We start from the raw sequence: 21149 nt of genomic DNA on the forward strand, positions 1-21149 counted from the left end.
TCTGGGAATGACTCTTGTCAAGAGTAAAGGATATGATTGAACTTGGTGTACCCCCCCAAAAATAATAAATAAATAAATAAAATTAAAAAAAAAGAATAAAGGGTACAAGAAGGGTGATGAATTAGCTTGTGTGAACAGCAAATTTGTAATCATGGTGAGAACTTTAGAAGATAGATTTGCAAGTGAAAAAAAAGATTAGTTTCAGAGACATTGAGGAATGTGTAAGACATTCCCATAGAAGTATAAGTTCCAAGGAAAGTTCTGGGCTTCCACATACAGAAAGTAGTTGAAACAGTGGTTATGAAAGTGATTGCCAATGGGGAGTCAATAGAATAAGGAGTGTAAAAGTCTACATTGGAACTAGGAAAAACAGTAGTATTCAAGGGATGGGCAGAGAAATGAACTGAGAAAAAAGTCTGAGAAAGAATGAATAATGGGTGAAAGAAAAGCCAGGAGAGCCATGGTAAGAGAAAAAAGATTGGATAGTGTCAAACAAACAAACAAACAAACAAAAGAAGTCAGATGATGCAGTGAAGTCAATAAACATAAGACTTGAATTTAGCTATATCAAGGGCCATGGTGGACTCCATCATAAGGCACACTGAAATCCAAGGAACAGACTGATGGGCTGACCAAAGACTGGTTTGGGAAGCCAGAGCGCAGAGGTTTACCTGTAGGGGTGAGCGGGTGTCCACAGGGCTGGGTCAGGTGCAGGCTTGATGTCCAGGAAGGGTTGTTAAGGATTTGTTGAACATTACACAAAATGTCAAGTCTGGGATTCTTTTTAAACCATAGGCTTCTTTAACTCTGAATTTTAACAGCCTATCTAGGAGCATTTAAGAACTGCATTTTTCCCAGGCTTATGAAATGCAAAAGGGCAAACCTCCCGCTTTGCTAATGAGAGAATCCAATTACTGTCTAACCAAAGTAATTTAATGGCTAAGTAAAATAACTTAAAGAATTTGGAAGAGTCATAATTGCAAATAAGTAATTTTATATAATGTTCATCTACCCCTCCCAGCTGAAGTCACTACAAATCTAGCTCTATTCAGTCCTGATGGGTCCATGCCCAAGTGACCCACTAAGTGGGCTTTGCAGCTCTGGGTCTGGGGTGCAGTATGACTGTGGGGCGGGCCTTGGCCACTTGGAGGTGTGTCCTAGGTTTGTCTGACTCATGTCCCTTAGTGTCTAAATCCTCAGTGGATTTTGCTCTCTTCCTAACTAGACTTCAGGATCACTTGATGTCTGTACTCCTACAGCCTTCCTATGCAACTTGATAAGAACTTACTGGACCCTGACGTTGACCTGAACAAGATCTGAATTAAGCTTGAGTTTTCGTCATCAGTCTGGGACCTCAGCACTGAACCAGCAGAGTAAGTTTCCCACAGTCTTTCTCCAGCTGCCTCCACCTCCCCGCTTGGCTGTGTTCCCAAAGGCTCAGCTTGCTGGCCCCATTCATCAAAGTGCATGATTTTTAATCACAGATAAATACCTATTTTAATAGAAAAGGATTCAGTTTGCTTCTGTATTTTTCCAGAGACAAAACTGAAGTTAAATTAAGGGAATGAAGTATCACATTCAAGTCAAAGCAGTGGGTACTTCTCTTGAAAACATGACCCAAATGTCCCTATTTTGTCAGTGATGGGAGAGAGCAAAGGAGAGGAGATTTTTCATTGGTGATTTGCTGCTTTGCAGTGAATAAGGACCTATGAGGAAGTCTGTGAAAGTCTTGTTTCAGGATAAAGAGTCCAAACCAATGTTTTAGGAATTGGTTAAGAAAAACTCAGATGTGATTGATGTCCTGCTGTAATTTGGTTGACAAATAATCTTGTCTATACAACATTTTCTTTTTCTAAAACAAAATTTGGCATTTTCCTGTTGTAAAAATGGATATGTCAAATTAAAGAAAGACAAATTTATTGTCTTGTGACATTATTTTTACATTTGAGGTTAGAGAATCAGATGGAAGTATATTATGGTGAAAAAGTTATACAAGCTTAAAAAATATGGTTCCGATGACATGTGTCATTGCAGTACAACTCCAAAATTGATTCTGTCCTGAGTATAATCTTATCCTTCTTTACTTCCCACATCCTTAAAATAAATAAATAAATAAATATAAATTGGTCCATAGTTTAATCGGCCCTGGGGACATGTTTGGCTTTAACATTTTTAGGGTTTTGATTTTTGAAAAAATAGTAATCATTTATTTTTATTTTAAGATTGTTTTGTGAACATTAACTGATTTTAATACGCCTTAAAAAAAAAAGACCTGTTACACCAATATTTTAGGGTGCCAAATATACTTTCTGCTCTCATGGAATATTTAGGTAGTTTCTGGCCAGAGAAGATCAATAAAATAGGGCTGAACACTTTGCCAATATATTAAGATTGTTTTTATTCCCAGACCACGAATGGACAGGAGGAGCTTTGCTCTTAAGAAGTGAGTATTTAACCACTAAAAATAGCTCATAGAATGTGAAGTCACTAAAAAGACCCCGTGAGCATGGGAAAATGAGAGCCCTGTGATTCATTTTCTGTGATAAGAAAATTTCGAAGTACATTAGGGAATGGGATGGGACATCAGACTGATTCCCATTCTTCCCCAGAGGCGCTTATTTTGGGAATGCTTACAGATGATAAAAGCATGTTTGTACACTAAACACTCGGAAAGAAAATATACTCTGTTAGTGGCAGTAGAGGCAGCCTTTTTCTCCCAGCAAAGTCAGGGCTCCATTTGTGGAGAAATCAGATTAAGAACTTCATTAGCCTTTCAAAAGCCTGGCGGTGAGGCCTGACTGCGTAAGCTTACAGGGGGCCAGTGAGAAAACCAACAGCTGCAGGAATTAGTGTTAATCAAGTGGATGTGTCTGGTGGGTGATGCGAGCAGTTGGAAAGACTTCAGAATGCACTTTCTCCTTTTCCTGTCTCCCATTAATCCCTGGAATTGCCTGTGTCTTGCATATCCTAGAATAGGAAGTGCCCACTTGGAAATTATTTTAAGGTTAATTGCTCTTAGGGGAGGTGTGGCTGTTGCCATGTTTCTGTAGCCTTCCCCCTCCAGATTGACATCACCCTTTCCTCTGGAGTCTATAAAGTATCCACTGTCCCTAGAGACAGAGGCAGAGGTCAGGCCTGTAGCTGGGAGGGATGGCAGATTCAGAGCAGGGAGGGGCTTCCTCTCGCCTCCCTGTCCTCCCATCTCAGACCACAGGTTGGCAGCGGAGCCCAGCATTAAGTGGGCTGTGATGGGGTGGGCAAGATTTAGCTTCGGCTTCTTTGGCTTCTTCAGTCTCAGGCGTCTCCATCAAGATATCCATAACTACGTTCGCTTCCTTTCTCACATCCTGCCCTCAGCAGAGTGGACCTGTGATGGGCATTGAGGCTCCCTCTGGCTCTTCGCACAGGGCACTGAAAGCATCTAGAATCAGACAGCCAGTGAGTTCTAGTAATGGAGGATGGACCCCTGCTCTGCTAATCAGACAACCAAAAACTCCATTTAAAGTAATTTTGGGGAGAGCTAGGGAGAATATTAAATATTAGTGTCGATTTTCATGTAAACGTCCTGTTTGTTTTCGGTCCCCTGTCGTTGTAGCCTACAGAAAATCAAGTATGGCTATTTCAATGATTAAAGCTCTAAAGGAGAGCAGTTATAGCAAGGAAAGAATTCCCTTGCTGACACCTCTTGGCTTACATATATTAATGCTGCTTTCGGGTCCTTAGCACATGCATAATTGTAAATATAACCTTGTTTCGTTCCTAACAGCAGCAATATCATTGATGGCTTATGTCTTTATAGAAAGAGTAGGGCAGCCCTGGTTTGGGATCCTGCCTCTCCTACTTACGAGATATAGGTCCATGGGCAACCACTCAACAGCTCTGAGCCTCAGTGTCCCCATCTGTGAAAACAGGGGTGGTAACACCACTCAGAGATTTTATTGGAAACAATATAATGTACTTATTATATCTACCACATTGCAGGTATTCAGTAAGTAGTATGTATAATTAATTATTATTAATTAAAATCTCAGGTACTCCTGTACTTTCAATACTCCTGGTAATCATTAAACAGGCAACTGGCATTGTCCTTTTTCCTAATCTTTTTATATCCTCTCTCGAGGTCACCTCATTAACCACTGAATTTGAGTCTCTAAACTTGTGGTTCCTAATCACTTACTGCTGAAGAATCACCTGGAAAATTTGTTAAAATGCAGGGTCCCTGGCCCCAGCTATAGAGATACTAATTATATAGGCTTGCAGTGAGGTCCATAAATGCATTGTTAAAGACATCCCAAGTGTTTTTTTGTTTTGTTTTGTTTCTGTTTTTGTTTGGGCCACACTGCACAACATGCAGGATCTTAGTTCCCTGGACTGGACCAGGGATTAAACCCATGCCCCCTGCAGTGGAAAGGTGGAGTCCTAACCACTGGACTGCCAGGGAATTCCCAAAAGGCAATCCCAGGTTTTATTTTATTTTTTAAATTATTTTTATATTTGTCATGGTGAGCTATGATCAGTGATCTTTTTTAAAAAATGTATTTATTTATTTACTTTGGCCTCATGGCACGTGGGATCTTATTTCCCCTACCAGGGATTGAACTCATGCCCCTTGCATTGTAAGCACAGAGTCTTAACCACTGGACTGCCAGGGAAGTCCCTCTCAGGTGTTTTTGATGCAGGTAATCAGACTGGACCACAGATTGAAAACTGAGCCTTTGTGTATGAAGCACCTTGTAGCCATCTGAGCCTGTGGCCTCTCATGATGCTGCTACTTGGCTATCATTTATTGAGTAGCCACTTACGTTCAAAGCATTATGCTAGGAAATTTACATATGTTATTTTATCTTAATAATAATAGTAATGCTACAATAATTAGTGTTCTGGTTTTATATGGAGGAAACTGCAACTGATTTTCCAGATAGCCTCGTTCACTGACATGCCTGGCTGCTGGGTGAAGATGACTGGAAAAGCTAAGATGACTGGAAAAGCTCACTCTTTATTTTGTGTCAGTCATACACAAACATACGTGTTTTGTGCACACATACACAAACATATGTGTATACATAACCATATATGTACATATTCCTGAGTAACATAGTATTATGTTTGTAAGATAGGTTCCTATTGATGCATATTCTATAGTGCATTTATTTATGCTGCTATATAATACTCAAATAAATATAATACATGTTGAAGAACAACCAACAACAAAGAATAGTATATGTTGAGTATGAATTTAATTTTTAGAGCAGCATTATCCTGGCATGAGTTTGGTTAATCTTTCTGAAAGCTCTTTCCAAATAAGACAGGAGTCTGAAGGGCAGTTTTTGACTGAATATAGAAGGGAATGGGGCAGTATGTCCATGGGTCATTATCATAGCCTGATGGCTCCTGAGTGGGCATTAAACCTGGTCCAGCTCTCTGCAAGGTCTAGGATGAACCACAGAAGGCTCAAGCAGGCTTAGGGTCAGGCAGCAGTCAAGTCTGTTGGCACATGTACAAGATTGGGCAGAGAGTTCTTTTAACACACAATTAAATTATCTATTCCCTTGTCAATGGATGTTTGTGTTGTTTCCAGTTTTTTTTTGCTGTTAAAAATAATGCTGCTGTGAATATTTTGGACGTGTGTCCTGGTGCATGTGGTGAACTTTCTCAAGGAAATATACCCGGGAGTGAAAGATTGGAGTCACAGTATATGTGCATCTTCAAGTTTATTAGATAATGCTAAATTGTTTTCCAAAGACTTCGTGCTAGTTTATGCTCCCACAGCAGGGTGTAAGACCTGCTGCTGTACATTCCCACAACACTTTGTTCCTTGGGCTTTTGATGGACGGACAAATCCCTTGCTAGTCAATTTGGGAAGTAATAGGAGAGTTTAACAAAAGCAACTTTATGGAACCTGTACAGAATCAACATTGGGGATCTTCAGGCAAAGAGTTTGGTTTATCTGTATTTTTAAAAATATTGAAATGTCTTGCAGAGTGCTGACACTTTGAGGTTAACATATTCACTTGATTTTAAGATTCTTGCCCCTGAATTGCCTTTCTGTCCGGCTTGTGTATTTTAAAACTCCTTAAAATGCTTGTATGCATCATACCTGCTCAAAATAGGCATAATTCCAATCTATCATGTAGGATTTTAGTGTGGGTTTATAATAATGGGTTTAATGGCTGAAAAGCGTATGTAATGTTCATATAAACAATGAGGTTGGTACATCAAAACAGAAGTGGAGAGATGCTCAGAGGCCAAGTTAACAAGAGAAGACATAAACACAAGAAATCTTTAAATGCCTTTAAGTACAGCAAAATTTCGGAGATGTAATTATTTAGGGTGAGCCCGCATGCAGAACCGCTGTGTCTGCCTAGTTTAGCAGGTGCTGAATCTTCAGCCAGTCGCTGTAGTGGTAGCAAATTAAGGTCACTGGGAAAGGCAGCTCTTGCTGTTGCTGTCACTTTCTAACCATCTGAAAAATGATGCGGTGTTGTTCAGCAGGAAGGCTAATAAGCCTTCAAGGTATCACAGAAGGGTATGAAGAACTCGCAAAGTCCAAGGGGCAGTGGAACACTAGGAAGAAAAACAGGGAACTTATCTTCGCTACTAAATTTCCAAAGTGAATTCTGCTCAGGTTGATCATGGCTCTGAGTTAATATCTCAATGCACTGCTCAGTCAGTGAAATTACGTGGTGACTCAGCTCTGTCTTTGAGAGAGACAGGTGTCCACTTCAGAAACGACCAACCTACTCAGCAGCCCTCACGACAATGGCAATCAGTGACTGAGCAGTCAGCATCTGAGTCAATTGCAGGAAGGCATCGCTGGGACACAGCCAAATTCCCTTTAGAAATAAAATTCAGTTCAATCCAAGAAATTCATATTGCATTTCTATTATGTCATGACAGTGAATTGGACATTGCAGGGGAGACAGAAATAAAGGAAGACAAGGGCGCTTGCTTCAAGGAGCTTGCAATCAGACATGTTCTCTGCTTAAAAAGGGAAGAGAGGCAAGAGGAAAAAGAAGTCACATCTGTCGTCAAAGCTAAAATAAGCCTTCACCCTACCTGGCTTGCAAAATTGTAATTTGCAAACTTAACATCAGTGATTTTCAGGAAAAAATAGGGAGAATACATAAAAGAACTGGTACTTTCTTAGATGTCTTTTACCAATGAAAGAGAGGAACAGTGTAGAACAGAAATTCCCTCTGAAATGGAGAGCTGAGGAGAAGTCAGTCCTCTCCTATCAAAGAGATAACCATCTTTGGAAACGTGTTTGCTTCTGTGTGTTTGATGCTGCAGTGGGGTGAACTGGACCAATGTCAGCCCAGAAAAATTGGAACAGCCCGAGTATATCTGGAAGCAAATACTCCACAGATGGAGAGAGAAGTGGGAGGTTAGCTCAGACCACTTGATTTTAATTAAACAGCTTTCCATTTTGTGAACTTGGAAAAGAAAAGACAAGCAGAACTGATATAAAGTTCGTGTGACATTGACACCTAGATAAAGAGGAGAGCAAGTCTATGAGCACTAACCATGGGATCTGTCACAGTTTCCCTTCCTACGGGGGATAGTTTTCATACAGCTGGGACTGGGTATAAAGTATTCAAGAAGCACAAAGTCATAGAAGGAGGCTTTAATCACCTTGGCATACATCTGAAGAAAGGGTGGATGTAGCTGTGGTATTTGCTATTTAGAGATGTTTGACAGAATACCTTTGAGGGAGGGAACACGGGTTCATGGTTAATAGAACAGATGGACTGAAGGGCAGCCCCAGCCCTGCTTCCGCAGTTGACTCCAACACTCTTGGGTCACATTTAGAATGCAGCCATCCAGAAACATCATGAGGCCAGAGGAAGGAAACTTGCCAAGGTCCAGGTGTACACGAAGTTGAGGGTGAACTAGTTTGTTGCTTAGAACTAAAGCTGACCAGGTTCTCTTCCTGCTGAAGGCTTTATAAGACTCTAGAGGAGAAAGGAAAAGTGAAAGCAGCCTATAGTTGCCTCTGCCATCTTCATTTTGCTCCTAATGTTATTAATGGCAACCTTTCCTCCCTCATCTCATACATATTCTTCTTATTTAGAATTAATTAGCCAGAAAATATAGTAGCAGCCATTACTTACATTTTAATATTGAGCATACAGTATCTAGGTCAGTTGTCCTCTACTAGGGGAGATTTTCTAGGGGAAACATCTGGCAACATCTGGAGACATTTTGGGTTATCACAACTAGGGAAGGGATGCTAGTGGCATGTAGTAGGTAGAGGCTAGTGATGCAGCTAAATATACGACTGTGCACAGCACAGTGCACTGGGTCCCAAATGTCAATAATGCTAAAGCTGGGAATCCCTGGGCTGTTAAGATATGATTTTTGCAGAGAAAATCTTGGAAAGGTTGGGTGGTGTTGGATGAATTTGTGCTGGTAGACCTAATTTTATAAGGTTGATTTTAGGCTTTCTTTCATTGGTCATTACGTATTAGCAGGCAGTTTTTCTGATGTCTTTGTCACCTGGTCATCACTCTTTTTTTTTGAGAAATGTTGCAGGTCACACTTGTGTGTTTCATCTTTGCTCTATCCATTACTGACTTTGAAGTAGAGGGGAGACTTCCTACCTGGCCTTCTAATCTATATTTTCTTATTTTGAGTAAGTGGGAAGAATCTCCTTGTCTAATTTTTTTTTTTTTTTTTTTGCTCTTTAGGGAATTATACACTCATCGAGAATCAACAACATATTTTGGATGGTCATTGCTTGAATATTTATTCTCCTTTAATTTATTTAAATTTAATTCAATAATTTTTATTTATAGCCCCGTTATTAATATCATTGGTTCAGGAAAGTGAATCAAATGAAAGGTTGTACTAGAAACCTGCAGAAATGTCCTACAGCTGGCTATGTTTGCTCTTCATTCACGATTTTTCCGAGGAATGAACTGCTTCTGGGACAGGTGGCATGATGGCTTATTTTGCTGGGCTGAACTCCATAGCTCGGTACATGGCAGAGATTTGGAGATTCAGTGCAGATGCCCAATATTAGTTGCCCTTGAATAGAAAGCGTTGTTGGTGAGAAGATTCTTGATTTTTTTTCCCCCATCTTGAACATATGAATATTTGGGGATATAGGTAAAATAATCAGCTAACTAAAAATATGTAATAGATTTGGTGCTATCTACACATTTAAAGTACCCTTATTACCTAATGTAATAATTGAGCAGTATTCTTTCTACTTCTGTCTTTTGCAAAACAATTTTGCTCAGCTTGTCACATGTATCTTTAAACAGTGGGTCTTCATCTTCACCAGAGCAAATCTTTAAGCTCTCTCCTATCATGTTTTCCCACTCATATTCCATATATTTTTGAGAAGCGCTACTTTTGAATGTTGCACTTCAACTATATGATGTTGTCATTAGAAATTTTATCCTACACCATAGGTGCCTATTCACATAACATTAAGAATTATTTTTTTCATTCATCTTTTAAAATGTATATTTACAATGTTCACTTGTAATTGGTCATAAATCTATAAGAATAATGATTCTATATGTTCAGAATAATTTTTTACAAGTTCTGAAGGTGGCTTCTATAAGCATCCAAAACTAGCAGTGATAGAAGCCATTAGAGTAGAATTTTTCTGCCATAAACTATATTTTTTGTTCATAATAAAGTTGAAATGGCATCCTCCAAGGTGACTGATTCTGTAAGGTGATCCCTCTTTTTAAGATATAATTTCTTTAAGGGAAAAATCTCTGGCCTAAATATCTGGGCACACAAAGCACGTAACTGTGCATTTTTCTAATTTGGTTCATTACGTGTTATTATGAGACTTACACTTGGCTTTACTCTGAATAACTCACTTATTACCTGACTGTAACTTGGATATACAGAAAAGAGTCTAGTATGATATTTGGAAACTGGTTTAGAAAAAAATATATTCTAAACTCAGTTAAATTTTGCTTAAATAATTCATTGAAAAGCTACTCCCTACGTTTATCCTAGACCCTGTTCCAATCGCTATACTGTAGAAAAGACTCTCACTTACTGCTTAAATGAAAACTCCCCAAATAATGCTCACATGGGGGAAACCACAGAGCCCAGGTGCTCCATTTATATGCCTTCATCCTGAAACTACCACATGTTTACCCCCAGAGAGGTAGCAATATGTTTCTGAAATAATATGTAGATTAAAAAAAAAACTTAAGGAAAAAAAATGAATAAAACATCAAGCCGAAGTACATGGTTTCCAGGTGTACATCCAAGACAGCTTTTTGACAGATGTAAATATTTCCTAGTAATTACCCTTATCTTCTGATGTGCATCCTTAATGTCATTTAAACAACATAAATTGCAAGTTAGGCAGTTAAAAGAGAATTCCACCTGGATTTCAATCTCAGCTCCAACATTTACTACCTGGGTAACCCTGGACAAGTCACAACTTCTATTCAACTTTCTTTATCTCTAAGGATGCTGCTCAAGTTGACTGCCAGAAACAGATGAGATAATATACTTGGAAATGCCTGGCACATAAAAATCAGTTGATAATGATTAATAAAAATATAAAATTTTGCTGATAATTTAGTGAGTATTAGTTATGTCTTTGACCGCCAATAATTTATTTCTACCATTTTCATAGTAAGCATATAGAATTTTTTTGAGGATCAGTAACAGTGTTCTATATTTATATTTCAAGAAAAATTATAAATAAGTTTGCTTTCAAAATCTGGAATAATGGAAGCTAGGAATGGATAAGCCATTTCAGGCTTTTTATTTTCCAAGTGAGATTTTTCCCTGGTCCAGTTTTCAGTGGAAATTGGATATATAATTTTCCTTCCAAGTTGTGGAGTCCTTTATTTCCTGGAAACTTTTCACATTAAGACATCACTTGTTCTTTGATTACTTGGGCCTATGGCCATGTCTAAATCAGGTCAGAATATAAACTTTGACCAACAAACTGAGATTTCTGGACAAGACAGCAAACTAGCAGAGGAGACTAGCTCCTTTCCCTAGACTCAACCTGGAAATGCTACACAAGCAACAGGGAGAATGATTGATAACAGAAACAGTACAACCCTAGTGGTAACAAAGGGTGTTAGGGTCATTTTCTGGGAGGTTAACAGCTGTCCAAACCTGAAGAGAACCAGATGCCGCTAACTAGGGGCTGTTGTGAGAAGGAGCATTCTAATTGTCCTCACCTCTTCATCCTACCTTGCCCTGGATGAATCATTGTTTTCTCCAGTGCACTGTAGTGAGGGGCCACAGCAGCCCTGTGCCAGCACCAGTGGATGAGCCGGGTAACAATGAGAGTGCTGGGGGTGGGGAGATCTGATAGCTACCGTCTCCACTGGGGAGGCTGGTACCCTCTCCTTGCTTAATGGACAAGACAATTACAACAGAGGGAATCAGACTCCAGGAATAGCAGTGCCTGGAAAAAAGAAATAGGAGGTGAATGGCAGGATTGGGGCTTGGGGTGGAAGTAGAGGCTTCCAGATTTGTAATAATAGAGGTTCTTCTCTCCAAGTCATTTCCATACCTCCTAAAGGTACCAGGAGAAGAACACATGCTAGGTCTGAGCTTTGATCTCTACTTTCAAATAAGTGCTACCAGCTAAGGTTACCAATAGTCCTAGCAGAATTTAAGCTCATAGGATGGGGGGGGAACCCCAAACCAAAAAATGGTTAAAAAATAAAGATAATTAAGGAGGTGTACTAACTCTTAAAAGAAAAATAGGTTCTGAAGAAACTTATCAGAGCAAGCTGAATTAATGGCCCAGATAAAACAAGAATTTAAAATAAATAGCTATCTGCAGAGAGGAGGAGAAGATATTGCAAATACTAAGTAGGAGCAGTCAGTGAAGAAGAATCAAATGGAGGCAGGAATAACACATATAACAGGAGAATGGATGTACCCAAAGAATATATCAGTGAGATCAAGGATCTAGCTATGAAATTTTTCCTAGAAGGTGCAATAAAGGAATGGAGAGATGGAAAATATCTAAGAAGAACTAAAATATAGAACAGAGATAGAAAGGTCAACTTCGATCTATTAGGTAAAACTGGATGGAGCACAGCATTTTTTGTTGTTGAAATAATGACTAAGAATTAAAGAAAGAAGAATCAGATCAAAAGGGCTCATAGAGCAAAAGACAACAATAAGAAAAACCCCAAATCTTGACACATTTAATTTAAAACATCAAAGACAAAATTCTAAAAGTGTCTAGAAAAAAAGAATCTCACTCTAAATTAATCGATATCAAAATTCTCAAAGGCAGCAGTAGACTATTAATCTTTTTAAAATATTGAAGGAAAATTTCCAATTTAGGATTTTACATACAAGTAAACTATTATTTAAACACTAGATTGAATAAAATAAAAGCACTTTGAGATACACATACAAGTCATATAAAACATATTACAGAAAACATTCTACAGAAGATGCTGTACAGAGAAAAAAATGATTTCAGAAGAAATAAACAATGGCAAAAAAGTCATGTATGTAAGTATTGGTATATAACAGTGCTATCCAGTAGACCTTTCTTTTGGATGGAAATGTTCTGTTTTCACTGCCCAGTTATGATAGTCCTTAGCCATATATGGCTATTATGATATAAAGTGTGGCTAATGTGGCCAAAGAACTGAGTTTTAAATTTTATTTGATTTTAAGGAATTTAAATTTGAATAGCCATATGTGGGTAGTGGTAACTACATTGTACAGCATAGCTGTATAATAATCTAGATATAAAGTTCTAGATCATACCAGTGTATGGTGAGTAGGAGACAAGCAGAGATAAGAAGATTTTGACAGCAGGCTGAGGTCCTTGTTTTATTCAAGTGGAAGAAATAGATATTAATGGGCCCTAAAAAAGTTAAGTATAAGATTTAATACATGAGCAGAAACCAACCAAAAAAATAGATGTTGAATTTTAATTTTCAAACCAGAAGGAAAAAAATAGATCTAATCAATGAAAGGTAGAAAAGTAGAAAAATAATTAAATAAGAATAAAGTGTAGTTACATTAAAAAATATGAAATAGGATGACAGGAGTAAATCATAACAGGACCATAATTAAAGTAAATGTAAATAAATTAAACATGCACATCAAATCACAGAGACACTCAGGGAAAATAAAATGCCATAATACATTGTCTATGAGAGACAAACTGAAAAGAAACAGAAAATTTGAAAATAACTAGTTAAAAACATGGAAAACTATTTTCAATTTCAATAACAGACAAAATACAATTTAAGCTATTAAACAATATAACTAAAAGACATGAATATTATTTACATTAGAAAAATAAATAGTAGATTAAAAAGAAAATGATGGAAAGATATATACATCTACCTGTATTATGAAAAAAGTTATGAGGATAAAGTAGATAAATCAACAACTGTAGTTAGTGTTGTTAACATATCTTTGAGAAGACAAACAGGTCAAGAAGACAAAAAAGAAAAAAGGAAGGATTTAGAAGATTTGGAAAAAACCCTTGGGATTAGTAAACCTAGACAGTAGATGTAAACAGAATTTTATACTCCAAAACATAGCATACACATTCTTTTTGCACATATGTGAATATTTATAAATGAAATAAATTCTATAAAAGAAAAATCATAAAATTAGAGATCAGTAAAAAAAAGATAGTTTTAAAAGACCTGCAGAAACCCTTATATAATATAGAGATCAAAATATGATAAAAGTATATCATGAACAACAGAATGACTAAAAATTTGAGAACTGATGAAATTGATGAATTTCTAGAGCTACATATAATACAAAATTGTTAGAGGATTAAATGAAAAACTTGGATACGATAATTATCAGAGAAGAAATTAAAATATAATCAAATACCTCTTTCCTCTCAAAAGCTCCAATACCAAATAGTTTTAAATATACATCTACTTAACTCTCAAGAAACAGATAATTTATTATATAACAAAAAGCTTCCAAAGTCAATTAAATCTAATAACATTTAAAAAATACATAAAATGTACTTTTTTTTTAATATAATGGAAACAATCCTTTATACACTCTGGTCCAAGATCTTAATGTATTTTTTAAATCTATTTTCCCAAAGAAAATAATGGTATTTCAATATCAGATGTTCTATTAAAGTAAATAACCTCCAGCAATGGTCATAACCATTGAAAAAGCTGTAGTTGTATACCCTTTAAAAATAGAGAAAGGAAAAAAGATTTTTCCTATTACTACAAATGTTCAACATAATATTGGAATTCTTAGTTAATGCAAAAGAATAAGAAAAATAAATCAGATGTATAAGAATCAAAAGGGTAGCAACAAGTCTTATCTATTTGCAGATGATGGGACCTTTTAAATAGAGAACTAGGCAAAATCAATGGAGAAACTTAGAAATTATAAAACTGAGCACAGATATTCAATACAGGATAGATACCTCAAATCAATAGCACTTTTTAATACCAAACTTGAAAATATAAAAGGTAAGACTTTATTGACAGTAGTAACATTTCTGAAATAATTCAGAAATTAACACAATACAGAATCCAATCTTTTATGTAGTTTAGGAATTAGAGGAGGGTCTAAAGTGAATCTGCTTAGTAGCCTTCCAAAGAATTATTTAAGCAAAATTTAACTAAGCTTAGAATTTAAGAAAATATTTTCTTAAACTAGTTTCCAACCATAATACAATACCAGATTTTTCTCAGTGTATCCAAGATATTATCAAGTAATATATGAGTTACTCAGACTAGAGACTGAGTCTCATAATAATATCCAATCAATTGCCAAATTACATAGACAATGTACATAATGATGGTAACCTCTAGATTGTCTCTCCAGTGAAACCTGACTCCTGGTAGTCATGCGTTTGTATAATTCTCTCACCTTGAATATGGGTTGGGCTTGGTGCCCATCTTCTAATACACAGAATGTGGAAAAGGTTATGAAATATTGCTTCTGAGATGAGGTTACAAAGAAGCTGTGATTTCCACCTTGCTCTCCTTTTCTCTTAATTTCTTTCTAGCTTCCTCTTAGGGAAGCCAGATGTCATGCTGTCAGTGGCACTACGGAGAGGCCCTGTGGCAAGGAACCAAAGGAGGCCTTGGCCACAGCCAGAGAGAAACTGATCTGGTCAAGAATCATGTGAATGAACCTGAAAGCCAATCTGCCCCCAGTTGTGCCTTTACATGAGACTGCAGCCCCTGCTGACCAACACTGAATACAGCCTCGTGAGGGGTCTTGAGGAAAAGGCACACTGCTAAGCCACACCTGGATTCCTGACTCACAGAAGTGGTGAGATAATAAACGGTTGCCGTTTTAAGCTGATAACTTTTAGTGTAACTTGTTATGCAGCAATAGATAAGGAACGCAGACAGTTATCCAAAATAAAATAGACTATTAGCTAGAGAGAAATGTTGATGATGTGTACTTCAAGATGAGGATGATGCTTTACTAGTATAGTTGTGGACCAAATAAATAACAACAAACACAAACCAAAAATCTGGTCACATTGCCATGGAAGCCTTGGAATCACTGGGTCTACTTGATCAAAATCATGAGACATGACCAATACTGTAAATTGACTCTTTTAATGGTCATTTGAACTACTTTGTCCCTTACCTTCTTGTATCCCCATGGAGCTGGAAAGCAGCTATTGAATTTGCAGCTTTTCTTGCAGCTAAAACTGATCATGAACACAGCTCGGTGCAATAATATGAAGGCAGAAGCTCCCCAGGAGAGTTTCATTTCTCAGATGAAAAAGCTAATTTTTCCCAGGAAAAATTTTCCTTACACCTGTATGTTCTTTCTGTTTTGAACATTAAAGTGATATTTAGACTTGCAAGACATCTTGCAACCATGACTATAGGGAGGAAAGACCACACGCTAGAAATAGCAGAACAGGAAGCTGGACGGTTCCTGGGTTCCTGATGGTGTTGTTGAGGCGAAGGGCTAGTCTAGACTCCTTGTTAATGTATCAAATAGACTATTTATTAGTTAAGCCACTGTGATAGGATTTTATGCTATTCACAGCTAACTGAAACAGGAGAATAACTTTAGAATTTTGTATCAAAATTTCCTAGGCCATGTAAACCTAATTTAAATTGGATACTTTGGAGGATGCATAAATTCCTTCAGGTTATATTAGTTAATAATGGGTGAAATGAAGAGAATTGTATGAATGTTCATTCTGGATGCCATTTTTGCTTTAGCAGAAATTTAACAAAATAAACAAAGATATGAAAAATTAGAGAGTACTAAAGACCTAAATCTTCCTTTGGCGTTGGCTTACTTGCAGAAGATCCAGTGAATTTTGTATCAAACTGTTCCCAATTCCAGGGATGTTTCAAACTCAACCCAGGTATATAATAGCTCAAAAAAGGTCCCTCTTTTATTACTTTGTTTAACTTCAGGCTTATTAAATGGAATTCCTATGACAACCTGAAATCTGGTGTTAAAATGCAAGCATCTATCCAGTATAATGAGTCCAACTCTATTTTACCAGTTACTTTTGGTTCCTAAGAAATATACGTGAGTTATAAATTTAGGGCACCATCTAGCACCATCCAGGAACTAGTGCACTAATGGTCTGAGAGTCCAATAAATCTCATTTTATTCAGGGCACTTTGTGGCTAGAAATAGAAACCAACTCTGGCTGGTTTAAGCAGAAAGAATTTTATTGAAAGGATGTTGGGTAATTCACAAAATTGCCAGAATAGCTGATGAATCAGACTTGGGAAACAGGCAGGCACCAAGGGAGATGACTGCTGACAACCACAGCCAAACTTCCATCTAGGACGGCCTGGCAGGGGTATTTCTCTTGTCCTGAAGTGACAATAGAGGTCAATGCTGGTCCTGGACAAGTTACCAAATGTAGTCACCATCTCTGGCTCTAATATCTTGGAAAGAGAAAAGTGTTCCCACTGCCTCTGGAACAGAATTCTCCTGACTCTCTGAATCCAGCAATAAGATTAAATAAAGATTTAAAGAAATGAAACATGGACAAAATGTAGTACTTACTACGTTCCAAATGATTTCTAACTTATTTCCTTACCTCCAGGATATTTTATTAAAAAAGAGATGATGGGGAAAACAAAATACTTAAGAAAAATATGAAAAATGATTGGTTATCAAATAATTAAATGAAATAGTCAAAGAATGATAAAGATCTTATTATATTGCACATCTATAAGAGAACCTAAAGTGAGATTCTGGTGCACATGTTGGAGTGATTTGGCTCTGAGTGTAGTGCTGATGTAGGAAAAAATAACTAAGTATCCTAATTTTCTTCTCCACTCTGTTTCACCAACTCCATCAGATGACTCTTTAAAATTCCCATGGTGATTGGGTATCCAGGCCTTATTTTTTTAAAAATACAATTGGATTAAATGATTTAGAAACCTGTGCTCACCTTATATCCAATACCTTTGAATGATTATTTATACAGTTGTGTCTTTAGCAAATTACTTGTGATCTTAGTTTCACTTCCTCAAGACATTTTCCCTTTTTGTTAATTTCGATTTACTTCATTTAGTTTCCATCACCTCATTTAACTGAATTCACATGATGTTCTGAGTAATCACTTACTGTTGTAATTGTCATCCGGGAATAATCCTGTTTGTGCTGGAGAGTTACGAAAGTTCTTACCAGGGAAGATACTTTACCAAGTTTGCATTATTCATGAGTAAAGCAAATTCACAAATGTTAAGAGTTGGAAAGAGAGAAAACCAAGAATTTGGTCTAAGGGTTTTTCTTTAGACCTGAGGAAGACAGATGGCTTGGAAGATTTCTGGTGTCAGATCTGAACTCTAATCAGTCAAGGAGACATATTTGCAGAACTGGGTGGTCAAAATGGCATCCTAGGAATTTTCAGACTTGCATTCTTGAACAGGAGGGCTTAAAAGACAATTCAAAGAAATGCTCACCCTCAAGCATTTTTATGCAAAATGATGAAATTTAGAGGAAAATTGGAAACAGCCAATTTCTGAGAATTATACACAATGAGCTAACTGTGATGTGATCATTATTTGCGTCAATACTATTCAGTGCTTAGGAGAATTTGGTTTGTTTGATTAATACCAGGATTCTTTCTTTTCCCAAATGACTAGATTGGGTACCATTGATGTATGTTCCTTCAGCACTCCTTCATTGTGCTAATCATATGTACAATTTCTCTATTGTCTGCCTTCTCCACTAGTTTGTAAGCTTCAGAGGGCAGGAATTGGGTCTAATTTTTTTCTCTGTGTTCCTGTCACCTAGCAAGTATATGCCTGACACCTAGTAAATCCTTCATCATTTCTCAACTGATTGGCAAACGGAAGCAAATTGATTATATTTAGGAAATTTCATCCTGAAGATAGCCACTGAGAGTAGCATGCAGAAAGGTAAACAGTCTGTTAACTCAGTCTCATTTCTTGACTCCTTAAGGCTCTTGCTAAATTTGACTCATTTCCAAGATTCTATGTCTGGTTCGTGATTGTCCGTTGCAAATCCCAAGGACTAATCCTTGTTTTCAGTAGACTTTCCATAAATATTTATTATTTGGATTTTGTTCATTGTTGACTGAACTGGGGGTCTTGGCTGCAAAATTTTAAGTAGAGCTTTGTATGAATCTAACTGACTGCAGAATCTAGTTATCTTAAGCAGATGTTAAGCCTAGAATTGGTTCTAACACATATATACATATATATTCTAACATATTATATGTATAGTTGGCTCAACACATTTATATATTATTTCTACATATGTATCTAGCATATAATATATATAGTAAAGCAGACCCCTCTCCTGTAGCTGATCTAGAATGACACAATCTTTAACATCAGGAATATGAAGATATTCAGTTTATGTATTTATTGGGCAATAAGGATTATAACTTTTGCAGAATTCCTCCAAAGTCCAAGTGAGTGATAATTATCACTGATAATAGAAGTGAATTATTTAAAGTATTATATAGCAGTATTATATTTATAATCCTTCAATCATTTCCAATATCCTTATAGTAAAATTCAGTGTTCTTAATTTGGTTTGTCATGACTCTGACTATGCTTCAGATTACTCCCTGTACGTTACACTTCCACTAGACTAAGTTTCTGATTATGCCATTATTTTTTTTAGCTTCCAGGCTTTTGTATTTATTTGGTTTGAAATATTTTTCTTACTCTTCTTTTCTTTACCGCAGTCCTCCCCGAAAGAAAAGTTATGTTTCCCTACTAAATGTTCCCCTCCTATTAACTACCCATTACTTCCTCATCATTAATGCTTGGCACACATGTACTGTTACTTGTTTGACTTTCTGTGTCCCCCACTAGAACACACATAAGCCAGTGTCAGGGTCCCCATTGCACCTGTCCTATGTTCCCAGTACTGGCACAGTGCCTCCTTTGTGGTTAACAGTATCTTTGTTGGATGAAAAATGAAAGAATGAACATGTGGCCTAAATAGAACATATTTCTGTACCTGTTAACTTATTAACTTCTTTGGTAGAGTTGGAAAATGGGCAATGGGAGAAATGCCATTCCTATTTCAGCTTCTGAATGGACTGTGTGGCTGACTGTTTATGTGGGGTGGTGGTCCCATTTCCCGTCCTGTTGATTTGTATCATATACACAAACCTTGTAAAAACTCCTCAGACCACTCCTCCGACATTCAACAAAAAGTGGATTTATAGATTTCAGCCTGGGTTTATTTGCCAAAGTATTTGTACAGGTAGGCTGTGTTTCATTGCTGAGACCTTTCCTTTGGCTGTCTAGTTACTTGGACTCTTCTATCCATCATTTTCCTCTTTTGGTTTCAATCACATCACTCCAACTGAATGCAACAAAACTGATTTCTCCCTCTTTGCCCTTCCCATCCTTTGGGCACAGATTTGGATGGAGAACAAATAAAATATAATGGTGTGTTGAGCCCTTTTCCCCAACTCAGCATCTTGTCTCTAACAAGGTCACTAGGAGCGCTGGTGGAGATGGGGAAGCAATTCTTCAAGAGCTGTTCGATTCCCTTGATGGTGTCTTCTTCAGAATTTAGGATTGTACTCCCAGCACCTTTAATACATGTTTTATAGGTTGTTATACAGCTGTCCTTTCCTGACTTGAAATACTGAGTTCTCCATGTTGATTCTCTGTGCTGAAAGTTACATCTGAAACAAAAACCTGTCTTTAGGTATCAGAAATGAGATCTAATATTGATTCAGATCTGTGTTTAACTCTTGTCCATAACTGGCTGTATGACCTTGGGCAGGTCACTTTATCACATTAAGACTCAGTTTTTTCACCTCTAATAGGAGAGTGTGAGAGGAATCTCTAAGGTCATTTACGGTTCTGGATTTTATGAGTTATCTTTGCCATCTTTCCACATTAATCTTAATCTCTGGTTCTCCGATTATTCCTTTGAACAAAAGTGGGAAACCATACACCCTAAAGATAAAGTAGTGCTCTGAAAACAAGGAAAAACTGAGACATGAATACTAATGAAACAATTATGTCCTGTCATGTGTCTATTTTCTTTCTACTAGAAAGGGAGCATTTCACGTGTGGAAGTTGTGCCATTTCCAGGTAATTTAAAGAAAACACCATTTGCGAGGACCTCAAAAAATGAATAAAAGTTAAAATCATGCTTTCCTCTTTACACAGTTAGAAAGTCAGATGAAACTATAAGAACGATTTAGCTGCTGGGCTAGAATACTGAGCCATGTTATCTGAATTCTGTTTCTCCCTCCAGTCTTAACTTTTATAGTATAATACAAACAGTATTATTATTTTGATAACATAATTAACCTGGATACATTCTCTTAGTAAAAGTTTCAGAGAGTAAAGAATTTCACAAAGTAGAATGGGAAAGTTTCTCTTCATCCTCATCCTCATCCTCATTACATCCACATTCGTCCCCCAAAGCAGTAACTGACAACACTTTGTTGGGTGACCTTCTATTTCTTACCCCAGACATATCTGTACATTCTGCCACTTTTCATTCCTGGCTTCTGTTTCAACTGCCTCTCTCACAGTCACCTTCCTTCTTCAGCCCAAAGCCCTGAGTTTGTGAATAACTGGTCTTCTGATTATTGTTTCCATTTGAAGTGTCACCTCATCAGAGAAAAGCGTTCACTGCTCAACCTAACTGAAGTAGTTCTGGCCAACCTTACCCTATGGTATTTTTAAGATTAGAATATGCTGCTTTGTGTCCATAAAGCTGTAAAGTAA

General features: G+C 37.1%; 1 long non-coding RNA gene across 1 annotated transcript in view; it reads left to right on the plus strand.

The window, feature by feature from the left end:
* The window catches only part of LOC130829727 (uncharacterized), a 91826-nt gene that overhangs the window by 21543 nt on the left and 49134 nt on the right, over window positions 1–21149 (plus strand). Inside the window, exons 2-3 of the long non-coding RNA XR_009047646.1 lie at window positions 1226–1373; window positions 14978–15246. This is a non-coding gene — a long non-coding RNA (uncharacterized LOC130829727). The remainder of the gene's footprint in view (window positions 1–1225; window positions 1374–14977; window positions 15247–21149) is intronic.

This window comes from Hippopotamus amphibius, chromosome 10, assembly GCF_030028045.1.
Source record: "Hippopotamus amphibius kiboko isolate mHipAmp2 chromosome 10, mHipAmp2.hap2, whole genome shotgun sequence".
Classification (NCBI taxonomy): Eukaryota; Metazoa; Chordata; class Mammalia; order Artiodactyla; family Hippopotamidae; genus Hippopotamus; species Hippopotamus amphibius.